The sequence below is a fragment of the Carcharodon carcharias genome, chromosome 9 (genome assembly GCF_017639515.1).
Source record: "Carcharodon carcharias isolate sCarCar2 chromosome 9, sCarCar2.pri, whole genome shotgun sequence".
NCBI classification, from domain to species: domain Eukaryota; kingdom Metazoa; phylum Chordata; class Chondrichthyes; order Lamniformes; family Lamnidae; genus Carcharodon; species Carcharodon carcharias.
In genome coordinates, this window is record NC_054475.1 from 43,956,876 (window position 1) to 43,979,726 (window position 22,851).

General features: G+C 40.1%; 1 protein-coding gene across 2 annotated transcripts in view; it reads left to right on the top strand.

Annotated features, from left to right (window-relative positions):
* The window catches only part of LOC121282344 (alpha-1,3-mannosyl-glycoprotein 4-beta-N-acetylglucosaminyltransferase C-like), a 146,094-nt gene that overhangs the window by 11,168 nt on the left and 112,075 nt on the right, over positions 1 to 22,851 (top strand). Inside the window, exon 1 of one of the 2 annotated variants that reach the window (XM_041196045.1) lies at positions 18,646 to 18,687. The exons of the other annotated variant lie outside the window; for it this stretch is intronic. The gene's annotated coding sequence lies outside the window, so the exon portion shown is untranslated. Of the gene's footprint in view, positions 1 to 18,645; positions 18,688 to 22,851 lie in introns of those variants that run through there. 2 annotated transcript variants of the gene reach the window in all.

Below are 22,851 nucleotides of genomic sequence, written 5' to 3' on the forward strand. Positions count from 1 at the left end.
AATGCAAAATGCCAAAGTTGGAATCAGGATTCTTTTTTTCTTGCCTTATCCAGCCATTTTCATTTCTGAAGATAATTTTCATGCAATGAGGGAAACATCGTAACATACAAGCCCCTGGTCCAAGTTTTACCTGTATACAATTGTCTGCTTTTGTGGATCTTAATCAGAACTGACGCCCTCTCTAACCCCATGTTGTAAATGTTTGATGCTGCTGTACTCCAAAGGATTGGAATCTGCTCTATGCTGCAGGTGAAAGGTCCTTCCAGAGTGAACAAAAACATTTGATCTACTAAGTAAAACAGCATTATGTACAAACCCAAAGCAGCTTTGAAGGGTAACTCAGGGACAGTGGAGTGCCAGGGTGCCTGGAGGCCTGAACTGCATCAATATAATTGGAAAGAAGAGAAAAAAGAAAAACAGGGAAGAATCAGACAAGAGTGCTTCCGTGAGCTACAGGGAGAGGCAAGTGAAGAATTCCAGAGTACATTGAGATGGTACAGCTGGGAGGTAGGATGACAAAAGTGGCTCCTATGAAAGGGTAGGGAAAGGAGAGGAATCCCTCCAAATCCCTGTGACACAGTGTGAACTATTTTTACAACTATTTATCAGATTTGGGAACAGAGTACCAGAACATACCCATAATAGTCTGCAATTTCTTCACAAGAAACAAAGGATAATCTCCATGATTTTTGCCACAGTCTTACAATCGATGGAATGTTGAATGCACTTGCAGTTGAAGTAATGACATGTCTGTTGTCTGTGTCCCACTGCACTTTCATTGTAATTACATGTCATAGGTCCACATTCAGGGCTGTTTGAGTTGTCAGCTGCTTTGAAACCATTGGTAAGTTTTGCTAGGTTTTCAGATTGTCATGTTTGTGAATACATGCCCTCTTACCCAGACTGTGTTTAGAATGTGGAACGTGTTACCGCATGCAGTAATTGAACCAAATAGAATAGATACATTTAAGGGAAAACTAGATAGTACATGAGGGAGAAAGGATATATTGACAGGATTAGAAGAGTAGGGTAAGAGGAATATGTGGAGCAGACCAGTTGGCACAAAGAGCCTATTTCTGTGCTGTAACTTTTATGCCATTTGAAGTGACAGACCATTCACCCCATCAAACACACACCTTCTGAGGTGGTATGGTAAACTTCTATTGCTGTGGACGCCTGCTGATCCAGTTAATCTCCTAAGGGAGGCAGAAAGCCACAGGAAACACTTATAGTCTCTGTGGGTAAATAAGCTTTTTACCAATCTTAGTTGTCTCACATTCTTGCCACATTTGGCAAACACCATATACTTCTGAATCTTCATAATGGTGCTTAACAAAAAGAAAATGAATTCCTCTAAAACTACCCAATAACATTACTGCCATTAATATATTTAAATTTTCTTTTAACTTCCAACTGTTTCAATGGGAACCTGCTACTCAGTTCCTGCACCCTGCGTGGTAGTGCAAATGATGCACATCTGTGTAAGTATCCTTATTATGCATTCATTAGCATTGATAATGAACTCTCCAACCTGGCTTTTTAACATTGCACAAGAAACTCATAGAAAAGCCTAACCCTAACCCAATACTGCTTCTGTTTGCCTGCTGCTTAATAGAAAGGGGTTTGACATTTTACTATATTGTGGGTTAGGATCTTGCTCATCCCTGATGATATTTCAGTGAAGATTCTACATCCCAATAGGCCACAGAGCACACTGGGATTCTGTTCTTTCCTGCTCTGTTCCACTGGTTCAAGTGTACACATCTGATTTTCTATTTATGCTGATTGCTTTAATTTAGTATGACAAGACTAGGGAGTTGGAAGAAAGAAATAATTCATATCCTGCTGTTAAATAACCTTTCCTGCCAACAGAATTATTGATAAACCATTATTTTTAGTCTTGTGTTTAGGTTAGACCACATCACAGCCACTTAGAAGTGGATATAGTATACACCATGTATCTGATTTAAATTCTGGGGAGCCAAATTTGAATATAGGAAATCTTATTTGCTACACTTCTCAACATATTGGAGCCGACTTTTTGTAATTTTTTTGATTCATTCTCAGTACATGGCAAGATTGTTATTTATTGCCTAGTTGTCCTAGATACAACCGAGCAGCTTGCTAGGTTGCTTCAGACAGCAGTTAAGAATCAGCCATGTTAATTTAGGAATGGAATGGGGGATGTGTAATAAGCCAGGCCGGGTAAAGTAGGTTTCTTTCCCAAAAGATCATTTGTGAAAAGAGGCAATCTAAGACTTTTACTGGCATTTCCAATTTTTTTGAAACACTGATATCAAATTATTAAGCTGTCATGAGATTTGAACTCACATTCTCACAATATTGTTCAAGCCACTGGATTACCAGTTGAGTAACATAACCACTGCATTCATTTTGTACACCACAGAAGACCACTATAATGTTAGATCATGTACATAGTAGTAGACTGTCAACAAAATAATGTATTAGTCTCTTGGCTTCTTTCAAATTGTTTCTTACTATACCATTCTGATTTTTGAACCGAGAAATAACTGTTGGTTGCACAACAGATGCTTTTCACATCTATGCAACTTTCTTTTTTCCTTTTTTTTAATATTAACCTATTTATTTTAAAAGGAATGTCATCCAAACTCATAAAATTATCATTAGCAACAGTCATTTCCAAGATAGCTGTGTCAAAGCTACCTGTTCCCCAAATGGAGCTGTTCTAGTGGAATTATAACAATGGCATTGAGACCCAACACCCATCTCCTCTATCACTTGTGCGCTGTACAATCTATGATACACAGGATACCTGCACCTCCCTCCCTGAAACTATTGTTTGAGTACCATCGCCACACGGACTGCAGTGGTTCAAGCACCACTTTCTCAATGCAACAAGTGCACCTTTGCCAACATGTCTCACATCCCAAGAAAAAGGGCTTAAAAGTGAACAGCCAAAATATAGCATAAAAAACATGCCTCCACATTAGAATCATTGGCACAATTGTATGGATCTCAATGGAAGCTGGCTCTGTGCATCACTTTGGCCTGGTGCCATGTGGTATTCTGCATTCTTTTGGTGCCAAGATTACACAAGGGAAGAGTTGGTTCACTTAGGTTCAGAACCTGAGGCTTGCCATGCGTGAGGTGAGGTGTGCTGTTCTGTTGTCTTTTATCTTCATGCTTCATCATATCGTAATTATGCTGCATTCATTAATACGCATCTCTTCAAAATCATGGTTAGAGCAAATTAAGGGAGTGAGCAATACTACATCTGAATAAATCTAAAATGAGAATCCTGATTTCCAATAAAGGCCGATAAAACCAAAGGTGAGTTGGTCCCCTTTCATTATAAACGTTGTTTGAGTGGTAGGTGGAGATAAGTCAATCTATGTGCCACCAACCATAATTATCCTTATAATAGTGGATGAAAATTTCTTACTAGTCTGCGTTAAGACTACAGTTATGATGGGTTTGTGGGGAAATGCTAAAAGAAAGAACTTCGATTCATACAGTATCTTTTACAACCTCAGGACACCTCAAAGTACTTCACAGCCAATTGGTTCATTTTTGTTGATGTGTAATCACTGTTGTTATGGAGGTAAACATGGCAGCCAATTTATGCATAGCAAGACCCCACAAACAGCAGTGAGATAAATATCCTGACAATCTGTTTATACTGATGTTGATTGAGGGATAAATAGTCAGGGGAAAGCACCCATACTCTTCGTCAAATAGTGCCATGGGATAGGGATACAAAGTATTTAGGGGAGGGCTGAAAACACAGTTGAAGAAAAGGCTTTTTAGGAGGCTCCTGAAAGCAGTGAGATATTTAAGGAGGCAGTCCCCAAGAGCAGCGGCATAATGATTTCATGAATATTTTCATTAGTTTATGCTTGGATAGACCATGGGAAGCTGTTGCCTCTTCACTCCTCTGACAGTCCTGCAGCCCCTCTGAACAATGTGGCTTCAGTTGAGAATGCGTTCTCAATCATTTTTTATGCCTTTATAATGATTATTCCCATTTTGTGACTTTGTGTTGCAGTGGAAAACCACTGGGAAAGAGTATAATCTTTCCTATTTACAATAATGCATTTAGAACTGCTGTTACAGCCATGTGAGGAGGTTTACAAATAACTCCCCTATCATACCACCCCAAGTCTGACTGTAATAGGTTTTCTTGTTGAATTTAGAAGGATGAAGGAATTTTATTCAATGCCTGTGTTTAACTATTTACATACTGATTACAAATAAATAAAAACAAAAAAACTGCGGATGCTGGAAATCCAAAACAAAAACAGAATTACCTGGAAAAACTCAGCAGGTCTGGCAGCATCGGCGGAGAAGAAAAGAGTTGACGTTTCGAGTCCTCATGACCCTTCGACAGAACTTGAGTTCGAGTCCAGGAAAGAGTTGAAATATAAGCTGGTTTAAGGTGTGTGTGTGGGGGGCGGAGAGATAGAGAGACAGAGAGGTGGAGGGGGTTGGTGTGGTTGTAGCGACAAACAAGCAGTGATAGAAGCAGATCATCAAAAGATGTCAACAACAATAGTACAATAGAACACATAGGTGTTAAAGTTAAAGTTGGTGATATTATCTAAACGAATGTGCTAATTAAGAATGGATGGTAGGGCACTCAAGGTATAGCTCTAGTGGGTTTTTTTTTTTATTTTATATAATGGAAATAGGTGGGAAAAGGAAAATCTTTATAATTTATTGGGAAAAAAAAGAAGAAGGGGGAAACAGAAAGGGGGTGGGGATGGGGGAGGGGACTCACGACCTAAAGTTGTTGAATTCAATATTCAGTCCGGAAGGCTCTAAAGTCCCTAGTCGGAAGATGAGGTGTTGTTCCTCCAGTTTGCGTTGGGCTTCACTGGAACAATGCAGCAAGCCAAGGACAGACATGTGGGCAAGAGAGCAGGGTGGAGTGTTAAAATGGCAAGCGACAGGGAGGTTTGTCCGCAAGAATGACCCAAACCTCCCTGTCGCTTGCCATTTTAACACTCCACCCTGCTCTCTTGCCCACATGTCTGTCCTTGGCTTGCTGCATTGTTCCAGTGAAGCCCAACGCAAACTGGAGGAACAACACCTCATCTTCCGACTAGGGACTTTACAGCCTTCCGGACTGAATATTGAATTCAACAACTTTAGGTCGTGAGTCCCCTCCCCCATCCCCACCCCCTTTCTGTTTCCCCCTTCTTTTTTTTCCCAATAAATTATAAAGATTTTCCTTTTCCCACCTATTTCCATTATATAAAATAAAAAAAAACCCACTAGAGCTATACCTTGAGTGCCCTACCATCCATTCTTAATTAGCACATTCGTTTAGATAATATCACCAACTTTAACTTTAACACCTATGTGTTCTATTGTACTATTGTTGTTGACATCTTTTGATGATCTGCTTCTATCACTGCTTGTTTGTCGCTACAACCACACCAACCCCCTCCACCTCTCTGTCTCTCTATCTCTCCGCCCCCCACACACACACCTTAAACCAGCTTATATTTCAACTCTTTCCTGGACTCGAACTCAAGTTCTGTCGAAGGGTCATGAGGACTCGAAACGTCAACTCTTTTCTTCTCCGCCGATGCTGCCAGACCTGCTGAGTTTTTCCAGGTAATTCTGTTTTTGTTTTACAAATAAATAAGTCTGACAGGCTTTCTTGAGGTTTAAAACAAAGAGGTTAGTTTTTATTGAGGTAAAGATACCAAAACATTTAAAAGGTAAACCTGTGCTTCTCGCACCTTCATGACCCACTTTCTCATATACACAAGCATTACAAGTTATAGTGTAGGTAGTTACTTTCTTAGTCAAATTCAAGTTCAATGCTGGAAGATAAAGAAAAAATCTTGAGTTCACTGTTTGTGAGTCTTTGGCTGATCACTGTGGCTTCAACAGAAGTTTTTCTGAGTTCCTTTAGATTCCAGGAGTTGAATTGAAGTCCATGTGACTACAATTGTCAGAGGCAATTTCTTCTTAATCTGTAATCTGTCTCTTCCAGAAGTCAATGAATTTTGCACCTGAGGTTCCTTTTGATGGAAAATTCACTATCCCTGTGCCGGATATATTTTTAAAATGTAAGAGAAAGGGCCTTAGGTTGTGAGGGGAGAGAAAGGTGCTCCTTACTGTTTCATTGGCAGCTTTCCCAAACTACTCACTGCTTCTGTCTTTAGCAGTTTGTATTAAAAAGATTTTAAAAATGGTTACTTCAGTCACATGACCTCTCTCTCCTCATAATGATTTCAGAAGGTGTTTGTTTATCTGATGTCTGAATCAACAGTTGCTTTTGTTTCATGGCTGGGTAGTGAGTAGATTCTGTAATATCCCAGCCATTAAACCACTGAATGAGTCATTATCCATCTTGATGAGATAGGAAGACATGTCTCCATGTAGCCATTGTTCTAGCAAAATTTCTGTCTCCACTAGAGAGGTAGTCTGGTAGAATTGCAAATGCTATGTCTGGTACATTTCAGTAAATCCCTTTGAAGTGGTTCTTGACATCCTCAGGTGTGAATTTCTAGAGAAGGGTGTCGTGGCATTTCTGAATTGCAAATCACAGTGGACCTTTCAACTTGCAATACTGGGTGTCAAGTGACTTGTGGAGGCCATCGTTAGTCAGTATCTTTTCTTGCCTTTAAAAAAGCTCGTGTTAAACAGTTCAGTACTTGTTTAGTCAGCCAGTTACTGAGTAATATCACTTATGCACAAATCACATCATCGTGACACTGTGAAAATCATAGGCTCTGAGTTGTTACAAAATAATTCTTGCTCGAGTTATAAGTATAAAGAGAAAGTAAATTGTCAAGACACACACGTTCTTGCTGGCATTTTCAGTTATAAAGGTTGCCACAGATTTGCAGGATAGTTTAATTTTAGGAATGCTTGGTCTCTGTTTTTCTCACTTCCAGTTGGCTCCTAGCTGCTCTTGGTCTTAGAGCCAAAAACCATGGTGAACAGCACAGGTCGGTGCATTAGAATACATGGCATGCTGCTCTGATCCCATCTCTGCTATGAAAATCTCCACAGCAAACAGACTGAGAAGATTTTCTTTTCCGCGAGTAGACTCCTTAAACATAATGATAAAAAAAATCACAGAGAAAAATGGGGATATTCAGTGTTAGACTTTGCTGTATTACTCATCAGTTTAATGCGACATTCAGCAGTTTGACTTCCAATCACCACAATACTGCAGTGATTTAAAAGAAAATACAATTCTAGTCACTGAATGTTCCAAGCAAGTATAGATTTACAGTGGTTATACCCGACTGCATCACCACACAATTCAAGGCCTGCAGCTTGATCTGTCTAGTTGGATCATTTCAACCAAACCTGCTATTCCTTCCTATTATTCAGTACAGTCAGCAGCTCTCATAGGCCAAGGAGGAAATGAAAACATTCACCTAGATATGGTATGCAGTAAACTCATTGGTCTCAAAAAATTGAGATCTCAGCATTGGCCTCAAGCGTTGACCCCTGTCATTTGCCTGGGCTTTGGGAGGGCACCGGATTAGCATGGGCAGGTCACAAACCAGCATCGCTATGGACTCAACTCCAGTGCACATCGGCTCCATGGCCAGAGAAACTCTGGCTTTGTCATATCGTTGGTAGAGCAAGGGAGTTTCCCCACCTCACTCCAAACCCTGAGCAAAAAGCCCAATTTGGCCAGATTTTTAAAAGTAACAAACGATGCACTCTTTGCGAGTTCAGGTTGCTCGCACCAGACATCACCCTCATTTCTCCCACATTTCTCCAGTGTTGTCACTGTGGAAAACATAAGGGACCCAGGCGTAGGAAACCCTCCTTCTAGTCCTGAAAATTTTTTGGGAATCACAAAAAGGGACAGAGATACACTGGATTTGGATCCCACCCAATATTCATCATCACCACCCCCTTAACAATTTTTGTGAGAATTGCAATATATATTGAATTTGATTCTTAAGCTATTTCTTTTGAGGGTTGGGGAGAAGTATGGGAAGAAACCTAATGTCCCTTAAAGCAGAAGGATCAACAGCTTGATAAAAGAATAATGCTGCAAGTGTTTTGGCTGCAAAAGGGCTTGATGCACCAAATTGCTTTTACTCCTGATGAACCTCAAGTTCTTAATCTAAATGCCAATTGGCAGCATGGATTGTCAATCTGAAAGGGGAGAGTACTTACAAGATTGTTGGGTGCAGTGGTTGGGTCCTATTGGCATAAGTAGCTTAAATGAGCAGTACACTGTATAGTGTCTGTATAAGCAAATTACATTGGTAAAAACATACGATACAATGACTATAGAGCAAATTTATTAGTCTAAAATGTGTTTTGTATCAATGGGTTTAATGGGATTAAAGGTGTTTTACTCTAATTTTAAAATCAATAGTGCAATCTACTATAGGTTTAAGCAAATCTGTTTCCAGATATTTCATTGTGTTTTACATCAATGCTGCAATTATTTTCTTCAGTAGGCAGTCTGTCAGTTCAATATTAAATATGTTCAGAAAGTGCATTCTCAGAAAATCCATGGCTGTATTGATAGAATTTCCACAGATGGAAAATAGTTCTGCATTAGAAAGACTTGTTTTAAAAATTGAGTTAGGGTTCCCACTTATTCAGCAGAATAAATATTTGAAGAATCCAGCTGTACTCTTGGTGTACATTTACACTTTCAATTCAGTATTGGTGTTCATGGTTTATGCCATAACAATGGCTATACAATAATCAAGTTTTTAAGATGAGGCTTGGAGCACAGTTGTTACCATAGTTGGCATGGACAGTATGGCTGCTGTTACATTGGGTTACCCACCCCACTGTTACTTAGAAAGAAAAGAAATCGGACTTCAAATTGTTAATTAGACCAACAAAGGAGAAATTATCACAGTGGGATAAGGATAATTACAGAATTTAAGATGGAACTAAAGCCCAAGGGGGGATAGGAATGCTAATCCAATATGACAGCAGCGATATTTCCCATGTTAGCTCTTGTAATAATTGCACTCCATCTTTAAAAATTCCAAGAATCACAATTATTAAAGAAGCTCAATGGCAGTTGTCATGGCCAAAATGATTTCCATTCTGTATCTATCTGGAATGTGGGGGAGGAAGACAATTTGAAGGTATTCAAATATTGGCAATTTGACCTGATGTAGTTTCAGTTCTCCAAAATCATCTTTAAAAATAAAAAGCGTATAAAAAAAACTCATTCACCTGACCAAAATATAATAGGAGACTGACCCAGGAATTACCTATTGTATTTCAAGCTTCGTGGTCTAATAGGGTACAAAGGTACCTTGGGACTTAAAATATCTCAGATACAAATTTCTGTATGTTAATGTTGAGTATCTGTGACAGGCGTCCTTTGGAGATCTTCATCCTTGGCTAGCCAACATCAGTGTTCACTGAGTTAATGCAATGATTGGCCAGCTATTAGTGAATAGAAATGGACTAATTTTAAACTGAGGCACAGCAAACTGAGTAAAGATATTTTTAAGAGAGCACAAATGCCTTTAAAGTAACAGAACATCTGACAGACAGAAAATTCTAATTAACACTACCCTCCAGCACAGTTGAACCAGAAAAAAGTACCTTTGTTATCCTGACTGTGCAAGCACCTGTCACATATCTCAGTGTATAGCATATTTTCCCTAGATGTTAACACATTTGATAGTAAAGTAGCTCAAATCAACATGTTTTCCAACACATGTCATCTGCAGTCCCACTGTTTCATAATGGTGAAAGCAACATGTTCTGCAAAGTAAAGCTGTTTATTTGGATGTCCTGGTTACAAAATAAGTACAATGTAAAGTAGATAAATGATCAGTGTACTTGTGTATAATTCAGATGTAAAAAGGTGCAAAACTGAAATTGATCCCTGTTACAATTTTGTTACTATGACATTTACATGAACTAAATCACTGCCCATTCTATAGAACTCCCTTCCCAAGCACTCCCACTGAATTGTAGCGTGCTCTGTATTCACTCCCATTCTGGACAATTGGCATGGAGCAAATTGCTCTTATTAAAAAGCACTTCCAATTGCTTCTCGCTGCAGTGAAGAGAATTCCAGTTCGCATGGCTGTTTTACATAGAACAAGATTGTGGAAAGGGCAGTGCAGTGGCTATCCATTTGACTTTCAAAAGGCATATAAGATACAACATGTCTTCAGAGACTTGTAGCACAGTTGAAATTGCAGAGTTGGGCAGGCGAAATTAATGAGATGAAACATTGGCTAGACAATAACAAAACATAGTGTGAGATATCAAGCAGCGATGTGTGGAGTTCCATGGGGAACTGTCCTTGATCCTTTATTTTATGCTGTTTTCGTTAATGACTTAGATGAAAGGATTAAAAGTGACATTTATAAATTTGCATATAAAATAAAATTGTGTGGGTTGGCAAAATGGATAATGAGGCTCAGGTTCTAGAAACTTGGAGGGGCTCAATAACCGGCCAAAGATTAATAAATTATGTGTAATATGGATACCTGCAAGGTAATGCATATAGGTGCAGACTCATCGAGGAGAAGGCATAATCTGGGGAGAGTTCTTTTAGTTCAAATTACCCCCCTTTTTTATGTGAGGGCACGATGTGTTCACCAGAAATTTCAGACATTGTAGTAAAAATGTCAGTCCTATTGCCCACATTCAGAAGCTCAGGTGGCAGTCACTGTCATAGCTATGCTGCTAGGATGATAAATACCAACAGGGAATGTTCCCAGAGCAACCTCATGGGAAATAATAGGGGAACAATAGAGAAAAAATAGGGGAATCACCTCAGATCAGCCCAAGAACCACTCCTCTGGCTGATAATATGGCTTACTGGGATTTCATGTTTTCAGAACAGTTCTCAGATTGTCCCAAAAGTGACTGCATTTAGTGGCGCCACTATGCCCGGCCAGAATGGTGATGATTTGCATAGTTTTCCTGTCAGACACACCTGGAGACAGCACTGCTGTAAGTGACTGGGATTGCTTTAAGTCACATAATTTGTATCATGTAACCATCCTCCACCACTGCATTTTGTTGAAGAAATAATCCTGCTTTTATCCAAAAACTCAGCTGTATTTTTGCATTTTGTTGTAGGGTGGCCAAGATGTACTATTAATGATAGAGTTGATCTGCAGACACTTCTTGGGTGGAAATATCAAGTTTATTTACGATATACTCAGCAGCAACTACACATGTACCTTCAATTCTATCTCTACACTGACTGCTGAGGTAGCCTGCACAACTCTCTTTTTGGTTACTACAGATCATGTGCTATTCCCTAACAAGTATTATTCTTAAAGATACATTACACACTAAATAAAACCATAATTACTTCATTCCTCCCCCTTTAACACGGCTACACATATTAGGGAGAATTTTCTCCCCATTGGGGGGGCTGAGCGGGCACGCAGCCGATTGTGGGCATGCGGCCGATCGCCGCCCACAATTGGCTGCATGCCACCATTTTACGTGGGTGAGTCAAATAAGGCCTGTCCAGCGTGACGCGCACCCAGAAGCAGGTGGGGAGAGTAGGCATAGAGCTGCCTCACGGAGATTAGTTTGGTTATCAAAAATTTTAATAAAGAAAAAAAAAATTTTTAAGACATGTCCCTTCGTGACAGTGTCACACGAGCTGGCAGATGTCAATGAACTTTGATAAAAAAATTTATTCAATTTATAAACACCTCATGAAACCTCATCCCGCCCGTGAATGAGGTTTCATGATAAATGCGAAGGCCGCCTGGGCTCTTCACCTGCCCACCAACCTAATGGATTAGACGGGCAGCTCCATTAAGTGTTTTAATTAATTTTTAAATGGCCTTAATAGGCCTTTGACAGTTCACCTGGTGCGGAGCTGACTCCGGTGCATGCCCACCGAACTGAAAATCAGAATGACGCATGGTGATGCAGAACACATGCTTGACATCACCGCACGTCATTTTACGTGTCGGCGAGCGAGGCCCACCTCCGCATGCTGACCCAAAGATTCTGGCCATTATATTTACAAGTACATAGTTTTCAAGACACCACAATATTCACACTGGGTAATGAATTTACAAGTTAAGTTTTTCAGGTGATTTCCTGCTATGTGTGGAACGTCACAGCTCCACAACTTCAAATTCTTTGGCAGGAACCTCCTTTTCCGGAGTTGCCTGAACATCAGATGCTTCTGTGGGCACTTGCAGTTCTGTATCCTCAACTCTTACAGGAACATCAGACATGTCAGTCCTGGGTTGAGTATCCTCAACAGGAAACGTAGACCCTGTCATGGTCACTGGCAGAACCAAATCTTGATGCTATGTCTCTCTCTTCCTTAAATGGTCTACATGTTTACGGATAATCCAACCTTCCACCTCCAAGTGGTAAGGTAGAGGTCCAGTCACCGCACTTATTTCACCCGGCAACCACTTTGACCCTTCCCCAAAGTTTTTCACGTATACCGGCTCTCCCACAGTAAATTTCCTGTCATGACTATGCCAGTCTTGTCTAGTTTTCTGGCGTCCCCAACTACTTTCCACCTGCCTCTCTAAATTCGGCATTATTAAGCTCAATCTCGTCCTGAGATGGTGTTTCAACAATAACTCCGCAGGTGTGGCATCTATTGTGTAAAATTAAAGTGCATAGGATTGGAGGTAGTGTATGGTGACGGACAGAAAACTGGTTGACAGACAGGAAACAAAGAGTAGGAATAAACGGGTCTTTTTCCCTATGGCAGGCAGTGACTAGTGGGGTATCGCAGGGATTGTTGCTGGGACCCCAGCCATTCACAATATATATTAATGATTTAGATAAGGGAACTAAATGTAATATCTCCAAATTTGCAGATGACACAAAGCTGGGTGGGAGGGTGAGCTTTGAGGAGGATGCAGAGATGTTTCAGTGTGATTTGGACAAGCTGAGTGAGTGGGCAAATGCATGGCAGATGTAGTATAATGTGGATAAATGTGAGGTTATCCATTTTGGTAGCAAAAACAGGAAGGCAGATTATTATCTGAAAGGCTATAAATTGAGAGAGAGGAATGTGCAATGAGACCTGGATGTCCTCGTACACCAGTTGCTGAAGGTAAGCATGCAGGTGCACTAGGCGGCAAAGAAAGCAAATGGTATGTTGGCCTTCATTGCAAGAGGATTCGAGTATAGGAGTAGGGATGTCTTGCTGCAATTATACAGGGCCTTGGTGAGACCACATCTGGAATATTGTGTGCAGTTTTGGTCTCCTTATCTGAGGAAGGATGTTCTTGCAATAGCAGGAGTGCAGCGAAGGTTTACCCAACTGATTCCTGGGATGGCGGGACTGACATATGAGGAGAGATTGAGTCGGTTAGGATGAAATTCGCTGGAGTTCAAAAGAATGAAGGGAGATCTCACAGAAACCTATAAAATTCTAACAGGACTAGACAGGGTAGATGCAGGAAGGATGTTCCTGATGGTGGAGGAGTTCAGAACCCGGGGTCACAGTCTGAGGATACAAGATAGACCATTTAGGAGTGAGATGAGGAGAAATTCTTCACCCAGAGAGTGGTGAGCCTGTGGAATTCACTACTACAGAAAGTAGTTGAGGCCAAAACATTGTATGTTTTCGAGAAGGAGTTAGATATAGCTCTTGGGGGCGAAAGGGATCATAGGATATGGGGAGAAAGCGGGAGCAGGCTATTGAGTTGGATGATCAGCCACGATCATGCTGAATGGCGGAGCAGGCTCAAAGCGCCGAATGGCCTACTCCTGCTCCTATTTTCTATGTATCTATGTAGCCCTGGAATGAAAATGAAAGTATACTAGCTTGTTTGCCAAGGAATCACCAGTTAGCTTTTTCATGCCTGCCTTGAATGTTTGAACTGACCTTTCAGCCAGTCATTTGAGGAAGGGTGGTAGGGTGCAGTTTTCACATGAGTGATACAATTGAGACTGATAAACTGTTGAAACTCAGCACTCATAAATGCCGTGCCGTTATCGGAAATGACTCCTTCTAATAGTCCATGAATGGCAAAACTCTGAAGTAGTTTCTCAATTGTAATGCCCGACATTGGTGACTTCATCTCATATACATCCAACCATTTTGAAAGGGCATCTACAATGAGAAGAAACATTGTTCCCAAGAAAGGTTTAACGTGGTCAATGTGTAACCGTACCCAGGGTCTACCTGGCTACTCACATGGGTGTAACGAAGCTGTCACTGGCAACTTTTGCAGTTGCTGATCATGCACACAGTTCTGGGGCACTTCCCAAGACCAATGTTGGTTCTTTTTGAGTGGAGAATGAAGGGGGGGCCAGAACTGTAGACAAATTGGGTAATAACCACCAGTAATAGTTGATTATTCCTAGGAATGATTTGAGCTCTGAGGCGTTCTTTGGCACAAGTGCCGCACTTACAGTTCTCACTTTCTCCTCAACCAAGTGGAGGCCCTGTGAATCTACCCTGTGACCCAAATAGATTATGTCTCTCGCTTGGAATGTGCACTTTTTTTTATGGACACACTCCAGCTTGCAAGAAACGTTTTAAGACTTCTTCATACTGAAAGTGCTCTTTTTCAGTAAATCATGTTACCAATACATTGTCTAAATAGACTACAACCTGGGGCAGTTCCTGCAGTAAACTTTCCATTGTTCTCTGAAAGATGGCACAAGCTGAGGAGTCACCAAAAGACAATCATGTATATTGGTACAACCCTTTGGGGTAATAATTGTGACAAATCCCAGGAGGCATTATCCAAATCTACTTGTTGTTAAGCATGACTCATGTCAAGCTTTGCGTACACTTGTCCCTCCTGCCAACATGGCATACAAGTCTTCAATTTTTGGAATGGGGTACCTATCCAGTTTGGTTACATTGTCAACCATCGGTTTGTAGTCTCCGCAAATTCGGACGCTTTGGTTGGGCTTAAGGATAGAGACTGTGGGTGCTGCTCATTCTGAGAACTGAACAGGCGGTATAACGTCCAGTTTCCCTAGCCTGTTCAGTTCAATGTTGACTTTTTCTCTCAGGACATATGGCACCGATCTCACCTTCATGAAGCGAGGGGTTGCTTCCAGATCCACATAAATCTTGGCCTGCAGGCCCTGGAATTTCCCCAGTTCATCCTTGAAGATGGCAGCGTACTTTCTAAGTAGCTCTGGTAGCTCTCTTCCTCCCAAATGGAGAATTTCAGACCATTCTAACTTAATCTCCTTTAACCAATTTCACCCCAGGAGGTTTGGCCCTTCACCTGCTACCATCATCAAGGGTAGCTGAGTAGCTTCCATAATAGACAATTACTCTGCTTATGCCTTTTACTTGAATGTCTTCACCTGTGTAAGTTTTTAGTTTGGCAGCTGTTTGTTCTAAGCTTAATTGATGTTCACCATTATTCAAATATCTGAAAGTATGTTCCCAATTACTGTAGTGAAAGCTTCCATTTTGATTGGTTTGCCATTTACTTTCACTGTGACAAATATTGGTTCTGTTTTTCCAACTTTCAGATTAAACAATGACTAAATGGCTGAATTTGTTGTTTCAGTCCCTTCTACATTGCAGATTTCATTGGGCTACTTCTTTTGTTTACAAGCCTGCTTGAATCTTTCCTCGCACTGCCTCAATATATGTTCATTCCTGTGGCAGTAGTAGCATTCAATTTTTTTAAACTGCAAATCACTATGAGACTGGTTGTTTCCACCTTTATTAAAATTATTTTTCGATTTTGCTGCTAAGTTATTTTTCTTTATTCTTCAGCTAGCGGGAGCTGTTTACTGCTTCTCGGCACAGTCTTGCTTTTTCATGCCACTTTCGGCTGAGGTTTCCCACCCGATGTGGAGGACCTGCCATTTTGCGCACCCTGTATTGCTTATGAATCTCTTACTGCATTTTCCATGGCCAGTATTATCTCTAACGCCTTCTGTTCCATTAGCTGCTTCAGATTTGCCACACAACATGCAATTGCCTCACCCGGGGCCGTATTTTGTGAATTAAACCTGAACCTCTGCATCATGACTGAGGTCTTTGGTTGAAAATAACCTTTCACGATGCCCACCAATTCATCAAAATTCTTCGAATCTGGGGCACTGAGTGCCATCAAAGTTTGAATCAAACAAGTGCTTCCACAAGCACTCAAGAGGATCACACATCTCTTCTCTTTCCCCATAATTGCGTTTGCTTGGAAAAAGAATGAAAGAAGTTCTATGTATCAAGACCAGTCATCAGAAGCTGGTTCAAAAAGATCAATTCTCTCAAATTGTGGCATTTTGAGAGAATAATTTCTTCAATTCTAATTGAGCTTGTTACTTACAATCACTGGGTGAGGTACAATGCCGATTTCTTTCTAAATTGATTTCTTCTGTTCAATCCTGTTTTATCCTCATTGCCAGTTTGTTGCAGGGTGGTCGAGTTGTACTATTAATGATAGAGTCAATCTGCAGACACTTCTTGGGTGGAAACATTAAGTTTATTTACAATATACTCAGCAACAACTACACGTGTGCTTTCAACTCCAACTCTATCTCTACACTGAATGCTGAGGGTAGCCTGCCCTATTCTCCTATTGCTTACTACAGATCATGTGATCTTCCCTAACCAGTATTATTCTTAAAGGTACATTACACACTAACTAAAACCATAATTACTACAGATATGGAATTGTTTGCTGTAGTTCATAAAGACTCTTTTTAAATAGAATATGCTCATTGAATAAATACACTTCATTCTGTAATATGCTGTTTAAATAGACTGCTGAGGAATTACAATATTTACTGTAGTTTGCTATCTAAACAGACTCTGTTTTGCTTTTAATCCTGTGGTAAATTCTGACTTAGCCCCTGTTGACTAGCTGACACATTGGTGTCACCTTGCCCAAAGTCTCCAGGTATGTGTCACTGGAAAATTACCCAATCATCTCCATTCTGCCTGGCCTAGTAGTGCCACTACATGCAGTTGCTTTCAGGACAATCTTTGTCCAAAAGCTTCTCCAATGGAGCTGCCCAGTAATGCTCAAAGCTGCCTAGGTTATATCATTTGAGCAGCCTATCAGGCATCCCCAATAAAGTCATATATAAAAGAAAAATACTGCGGATGCCGGAAATCTGAAATAAAAACAAAGTGCTGGAAATATTCAGTAGGTCTGGCAGCATCTGTGGAGACAGCAACAGAGTTAACGGTTTGAGTCAAATATGACTTCTTCAGAACCAATGACTAAAATGTCAGCAAGAATTTTTGATAAGTATACTTTCTTCTATAAATACAAAAGTATCTTAACAAGTCCCTCTCCTAGATTTTCCTTCCCCTTCTTATTGCCTAGAGATTAATGCTAAAGAAGAGAAAGATGAAATATGGTTCCATTACAATTACTGAGCTGGAAGGTGATGAATTATTTCTACTGAATCAAGAACATAGCACAACAATTTATAAATGAGTGCTAATCAAGGAATAAAAATGAACAACTTATTGCACTGGATTGTAAAATAACCTGCCACCCAATGCAGTCAGTGCTGGTGTGTATGTTCTTTTAAAGGGGAGCTTGGCAGAGGAGTATGTGCAGCTTACATCTAGAATCATATGCTAAACAATTGGATTGAGGTTTGCTTTAAAGGATAACCCTAAATGGGTGCTACCAGAGCCCTTATGAATTTACTGGACATGTGATAAGCTTGTATTATTTGTGATATGTGCTGTATCCCCTGATTCTCAACCTCATGTTGAAACTGAACACAAATCATATATAATTGATGTTAGGAAATCCCTAAAGTATAATTATACTTGTTGTCACAGGCACTAATAAATAAGGTGATTTATTTTGCACTACAGCCCAATTAAAAGCATTCATTGGTAGTTGGATTTTGGAATATAATTATTTAGTAGTTTACATTTGATTTACTTCTGCTTTTCCTTTGCTATGTTTTGTGAAGACAACTTTCACTGTTATAAATCTTGTCAGGCTGATTGTATATGGCATTCCACTTAATTACAAGTCTGATTTGAGCAAGTTTTGTCCATGTAGCTATTTCCTTTCCTTTTCATTTTCTTTCTTACTGAATCCTTATAGAAATCAAGCTGTCTTGTCTCTAAACATTATTTTGAGCTGTTGCACACCCAGTGATCTACGGTTACATAGAACCCTCCTTTCTTTAGCCTGTGCTTAACGGCACATTAATAGATTGTAATGTGTGTGTTGAGCTTGAATGGAACAACTCACACTGGTAAACAGCAAAAGCTTTAAGTAGCTTCAGGCTGTGTCTAAAGTATGTTGGAAGATTCATTACAAGCATCAGTAAATAGGGCAAAAGCAAGCATTCGCCACCTGGTGGGATATTGTTTTGTGGAAATTAGAGAGAATGAAGAGGTGCTGCTGGTGGCCACCCCAACTGCAGGAGTGAAAGTGGGGAAGTATTTAGGGGCTTCCCTATTTCTACCAATAGTGCCACTTTTCTGGCTGCAGACAGCTGGGGACTCAGGCCACTCATTCAAGCTGGCATTTTGGATTTCCCACTGCTGTTCCATAAAGCCTCTTTGGACTATTGGGAAATGTTTCGTAGTTAGACAGAATTTGGATTTTGAAACTGTTGAACATATGTTTTTGTTTGTTGCTCCAGTGTTAGGGAATTCACTTTGCACTACAAGTGGATGAATTCATTAACACCAGGATCCCAGGATACTACAGAACCAGTTCAGCTTGAGGGATATAATAACTGACAGATAACACAGCTCCAAGTTCCCATTTCCTGATCAGGGTTTTGTCAAACACCCATGTGCATTTCCTGTATTCCAGTCAAGTGAGTATAACTCTATATGGTTGGCAGTATGAGTTTGTAATATTTGTAGCTTGACTTCTATGACGTGTTATTCACTCTCAGGCACTGCCCACAAAGATATCAAGCATTGTTGAAATGTTCTAACCTGCTTTGAACCTGCCAATTTATTCTCTGTTTCCAGTCCCTCTCTTTGCTTGTTCTTTGCAGGTAGCGTATGAAGCAGTCTCTTTTTGTCTGTGGAGGTTTGAATCAAAGGGCAACATGGAATTGTCCCAACATTTCATTATCATAGAATCATACAGCAGAAAAGGTGGCCATTCAGTCCAGTGTACCTGCCCCATTTCTCTGCTTGTTCCCCAGAGCTTAACAATATTTTCCCTTGCAAGTATCTATCATATTCCCTTTGACTGCTAAATATGTTATTGCTACTTATGCTGTATAGTTATCAATTAAATATTATTCTAAAGCAAGACCCTCTGAACTGTTTGAATGGGAGTAAAATATTAAGGAATTTGTATTGTCAGCTAGGCTTAACATTTGAGGCCGAAGTCACTTTTACGTGGGAAAAACATCAAACTATTAGATGGAGGGAGCAAACAGGGAAAATGTACTATTATCTGAATAATTACTGCTGGTCATGAGTGCTTTTTTCGCTGTGCTGAGAGAGAGATAATGAATCCAAAGAAATATTAATTTTGTGGGTTTTGCTTATTTATTCATTAACTTGCATTATACGTGGAAGTAAACCAGCAGTGCTAAAGCAGATGATAATGCAACACCCTTATGTTCATTATCTCTTAATTAGCGTATAAAAGTGGCGTTATTACTCTAGGAGTTAATAGTAATGGATGGTGTTGAGCCCTGCAGCTGAAAGCATTTTATCACTGATAGATGGGGTTGTGTTTGTATCATTAATTCACTTATAAATAGCTGCAGAATCATTTGAATGCTCTCCTTTGTGTACTAACAGCTGTTGTTGAATACACCCAGTTTGTCAAAGAGATTTTTCAAGTCTGTGTAAACATAATTTTTATTTTCCGTTATACATATGAGATACTCCTTATTTATTTTGTCCAATTTTTTTCTTTCTTGAAAGGCCTGGCGATTGTTGGGGCAGAGTTCCACTGGCTGCTTTCTGATTCTTCACCTAAGTGGCCATTGTTGACATATAGCCTAATCAGTTAATAATGGTTAAAAGCAAAATACTGCAGATGCTGGAAATCTGAAACAAAAACAGAAGATGCTAGAAAAACTCAGCAGGTCTAACAGCATCTGTGGAGAGAGAAACATTTCGAGTCTGTATGCCCTCTGAAGAAGGGTCATACGGACTTGAAACGTTAACTCAGTTTCTCTCTCGACAGATGCTGCTAGACTTGCTGAGTTTTTCCAGCATTTTCTGTTTTTGCTTCAGTTGATATAGTTGGTTATTTTACAATGTGTTAAATGGATCAAAGCCATTTGGTGAAGTATGAAACAAGACACCAATCTTTTCCTGGTTAGTAGGTTTATTCACAGGATGCAGCATTACAGATCTCTACCTTCAAACTACCAACCCAGTGTCTCGGCTGACTTTCTTTATAACTCTTTTGAGAACAAACACTTTTCCATCTGTTCCTATTCAGATGAAGTTACATTGTTTCATAGTTTGCCATTGTGAGATTTGAACTCTTGATCTTGGGGTTACAAGCCCAGTACCATAACCACTTGGCTATTTAGGCCAAGCTGACTCTCTTTATAACTCTTTCGAGTACAAAGCCGTTTCCATCTGTTCCTATTCAGATGAATTTACATTGTTTCATAGTTTGCCATTGTGAGATTTGAACTCTTGATGACATATTTAGAGGAACTGAGCATGAGTAACTCTTTCAAGTACAAACCCGGTTCCATCTGTTTCAGATGAAGTTACACTGTTTTATAGTTTTTTGCCATTGTGAGATTTGAACTCCTGATTTTGGGGTTACAAGCCCAGTACCATAACCACTTGGCTATTTAGGCCAAGCTGACTCGCTTTATATGTGCTCTCAGTCCTTAATCAAACAATGCCTATCACCTGTGTATCTTTAACAACATAATCAACCAACCATTAACAGATTCCCCTTTCTTTCTCTAAACAAAAACTTTATAGCGTACTTAAATAATTACAAAGCTATCAAAGAAAAAAATTGGTTTTCTATATTCCTTACAGCCCATCATAACACAAGGTGTTCCTCTTCTATGACCTGCAACAATTTCGTGGAGCAAGCATTCCTCTTTGTAAAACAGTCTGATAATTGGTGACTTGCGTTTACTCAGTTTAGTTTAGAGATCTCTCCAACATTACCTTTATAATAGCAAGGTCAAGCTCAACCATTTCTCAGTGACACACTTTGTTGAATGAACATTATTGCAAAGAGAACAGTTATCAACATAGCTTTCAATGGGCAAACATTTCCCAGAACGTTAGGTAAGTACAATACCATATCTATTACGTCTACCAACTCCAGTGTTTCTGCAATAAGGGTTCTTTGTATTTTCTTGTATTTTCTTGGCATCTTGGGCCACGGGACAACATTTTTTGTTTTCACCCACCAAGAATATGATAAATCCAGCTGTACTCAAATACCCATCCAGAAGAATGGCATGGGAAGCATCACAAAAAAGGACTAATTTTGTATCTTTCGGGTTACCCAAGGATGCAAACTTGAGTGCGCATTTCTCCACATTTAATTTCCTTAATGTTTTATTTGCCCTCAGACCCTCCTCAACTAAAGCGTGTTTCATCATAGTACTAAGTTCCAACATGTCATAACAGGCATCGGGTCTTTTCTGAATGCATAGCCAGTTTAACTGTCCAATCAAGCTTCTTAACTGCTCTGTTTCTTCTTTGGATGCAAGTTCATCTTTCAGTGATTTCAACATTGCAAAAATAAATTTTCTGGTCATTATCACATTGTTGTTTTTGGGAGCTTGCTGTGTGCAAATTGGCTGCCACATTTCCTACATTACAACATTGACCTCACTTTAAAAATTAAAAAAGATCACGGAAATACCCAGCATGTCAGGCAGCATCTGTGGACCAAAAGACCAAAAGACATAGGAGCAGAAGTAGGACATTTGGCCCATTGAGTCTGCTCCACCATTCAATGAGATCATGACTGAACTGATAATCCTCAACTCCACTTTCCTGCCTTTTCCCCATAACCCTTGATTCCCTTCCTGATTAAAAATCTCTCTATCTCCGCTTTGAATATACTAAACGACCCAGCCTCTACAGCCCTCTGCGGTAAAAGAATTCCACAGATTGACTACCCTCTGAGAGAAGAAATTCCTCCTCATCTCTGTCTTACTGGCATGTTCCTGCTAGGATGAAGGATAAGTATGGCAAGTTTCAGGAACCTTGGATAACGAAGGATATTGTGAGATTAGTCAAAAAGAAAAGGGTAACATTCGTAAGAGCTAGAATGCTGGAAACAGATGAAGCCCGTGGAGAATATAAAGAAAGTAGGAAGAAACTTAAGCAAGGAGTCAAGAGGGCTAAAAGGGGTCATGAAAAGTCATTGGCAACCAGGATTAAGGAAAATCCCAAGGCCTTTTAGACATATGTAAAAAGCAAGAGGGTAGCCAGGGAAAGGGTAGGCCCACTCAGGGACAGAGGTGGGAATCTATGTGTGGAGCCAGAAGAAATGGGAGAGATACTAAATGAGTACTTCTCATCAGTATTCACCAAAGAGAAGGACTCAGCGGTCGATTTGTCTAGGGAAGAGTGTGTAGATAGCCTGGATTATATTGAGGTCAGGAAAGAGGAGGTGCTGGGCAACTTGAAGAATATTAAGGTGGATAAGTCCCCACGGCCAGATGGGATCTACCCCAGAGTACTGAGGGAGGAAAGGGAGGAGATTGCTGGGGTCTTGACAGAAATCTTTGTATCCTCACTGGCTACAGGTGAGGTCCCAGAGGACTGGAGAATGGCCAATGTTTTTCCATTGTTTAAGAAGGGTAGCAGGGGTAATCCAGGAAATTACAGGCCAGTGAGCCTTACGTCAGTGGTAGGGAAATTATTGGAGAAGATTCTTCGTGACAGGATTTACTACCATTTGGAAGCAAATGGGCGTATCAGTAAGAGGCAGCATAGCTTTGTGAAGGGGAGGTCATGTCTCACTAACTTGATCGAGTTTTTCAAGGAAGTGATAAAGATGATCGATGATG